Source organism: Bidens hawaiensis, unplaced genomic scaffold, assembly GCF_021521415.1.
Source record: "Bidens hawaiensis isolate Kalapana, Puna unplaced genomic scaffold, B.hawaiensis_p1.1 tig00001087_1, whole genome shotgun sequence".
Classification (NCBI taxonomy): Eukaryota; Viridiplantae; Streptophyta; class Magnoliopsida; order Asterales; family Asteraceae; genus Bidens; species Bidens hawaiensis.
In genome coordinates this window covers 817721-820119 of record NW_027491062.1, presented here as the reverse complement: position 1 = coordinate 820119, position 2399 = coordinate 817721, and positions in this window count along the sequence as shown.

Below are 2399 nucleotides of genomic sequence, written 5' to 3'. Positions count from 1 at the left end.
TTGATACCTCATAACAAATTTCGACATTCAATTTACTTATTTTAATTTCCTCATAAGCAAAAATTTTATTTTGATCCTTATAAAATATTTATTTTGCTTCCTCATAACAATTAGCTCTTATTTTTACAATAAACTTCAAAATACAAACCTTATTATCTTAGTTTCTCATGATATTTTTCACTAATTAATTTTAAGAATTTCAAGAACGATTTACGTTACGCGGGTTGGTATATTTCAAATTTCTCGTAAATTATTTTACAACTTAAGCCGACCCGACGTATCGTAACAACTCTCGTTTTAGTGATAAAATTTTTAGCAAAGAAATTGTGTGATTCACAAACTTGAATCTCAATATTTTTTATAAAAACTTTATGTTTCAAACATTTGTAGGAACCTCCTAAATAATTTTCTCTAACTATTACAACAATCTTTTTCATGAACATGAGTTTGCTAAAACGCGAACAATCCGTGGTGGTTCACGAAAGTTCCGTTTTTGCGCAAAAATATTAACTTGAAACTTTATTATCAAAAGTTTCATGAATGTTTCAATCATTATTTATAAATTATGATATTTTCAACTTAAAACTTATTATTAGTCAAAATTTCCCTAAATACAACCACACATTTCCAAACACCCATATTCCACCTCAAACTACCACCATAAATCAAACCATCCTTCCACTTCAAAAGTTTTCCCACACAATCAAGTCTTTCCTCCATATGAACAAAACCTAACATACCAAAGTTATAATACCCTTACCAACTCAAACCCCATGCAAATCCAAGATGTACAAAATCAACCAACAAAAAGCCCTAAATACTGACACTTTTACGCCATAAAAACCTATCAAACTCACTATCCTGATACTTTGAAGACACCGACAAACACATCCACAATGCCTTGAATATATACAAACCAAAGTTTACCCAACTATGACTCAATCCATTGACCCAAGATATGTCAAATCACAAACCATGTCGCCACACCATTTCCATCCAACCATAGAGTTTGATATCAAAATAGTAACCCAAACACTCCTTGCAAAATACGTGAATAAACCAAATCTCAACCCAAACTAGTCAAGGTCAACTTATCGAACCCATCAACTTAACCAGAACTCAAATAAGCAAACCTCATCCAAATAGCCCAACCACTACTCGCACAAGTCATCTAAGCCTAACCCACTCAAACGACCTAGTTCAACAAACCCCATCAATCCAACTCATGAAAATCCAACTACGCAAGACACCCAAAACACACTCACTCTTCACCAAATTTCCAAACCATTCACCATTCGAAGCCTAAAACCTCTCCATACATATGCAAGCTTCATTTTTCCCCTAAATGTTATATATATATATATATATATATATATATATAACTAGTGTATTTATAACGACCTCATATGCTCAAATATTCATTTTTAAAATTATAAACACTTTCAAGAATAACGATTTACGTATTACACTCATATTTTATAAATCATCTTTGTAGAATATAATATTGCCATGACAACTAAATTCTATTATGAGGATTTGTTTTCAAAGATTATTAAACAATCATATACGTGTTTTCAAGATTATAAATATTGTCACCTAAGGTGATAATCCCATAATAACTTTATAAATCCGAGGCTTCGTTTTGAAAGTTGAATTCAAGATTTATTCAATAACAAATTACAACTTTCATTATTTTGCATAAACTCAATGATCATGGCTTTACAAATCCTTATTGGGACACATTCATAAATGCTTCATACACTAGATATTGTAACATGAATTTTGTTCGATAACGATTTATGTGAATTAATACTTCTTATTATCGCAAGCATCATTTCTTTCATGATTTATTATCATCACAACGACTTTACGCATGCAAAATTCATTTAACAATTTAACTTACAAGAAATGCGTTTGATAGCAATTTAGATGTTTCTCTAACTACGCGTTACCGCAATGCTTTGTTATTATATACATTTTCTTGGAAACGAGAGAACGACTTTACTTGAGATTTCATTTTCGATTATTTTTATGTTTTCAAAAGAATATATGATACACGATTTACACATGCCGTCATTACTCCGAGTCTCACTGTTATTACGATTTTATTTTTAATTGATGAGATGTTTCGATGGTAATTTTATGCGCATGAGATTTCATTTTGTGTTTTGATTATTCATGACCTAATTCAAGTTATTCAATAATAATTTGTGTACTACTTTCAAAACCTCATTTTCGCTAAAAATTTCGTTTACATTTTAAACGATATTTTCATGACTATGTTCGAGTATTATGTTTTTCTAGCAAAACACAATTCTATGCATTTTTCCACATCATTTCATTTACTCAATCAATGGCCTATGTGTGGCTGTCCGCAAGTTTTGGCGCTATTGGAAACC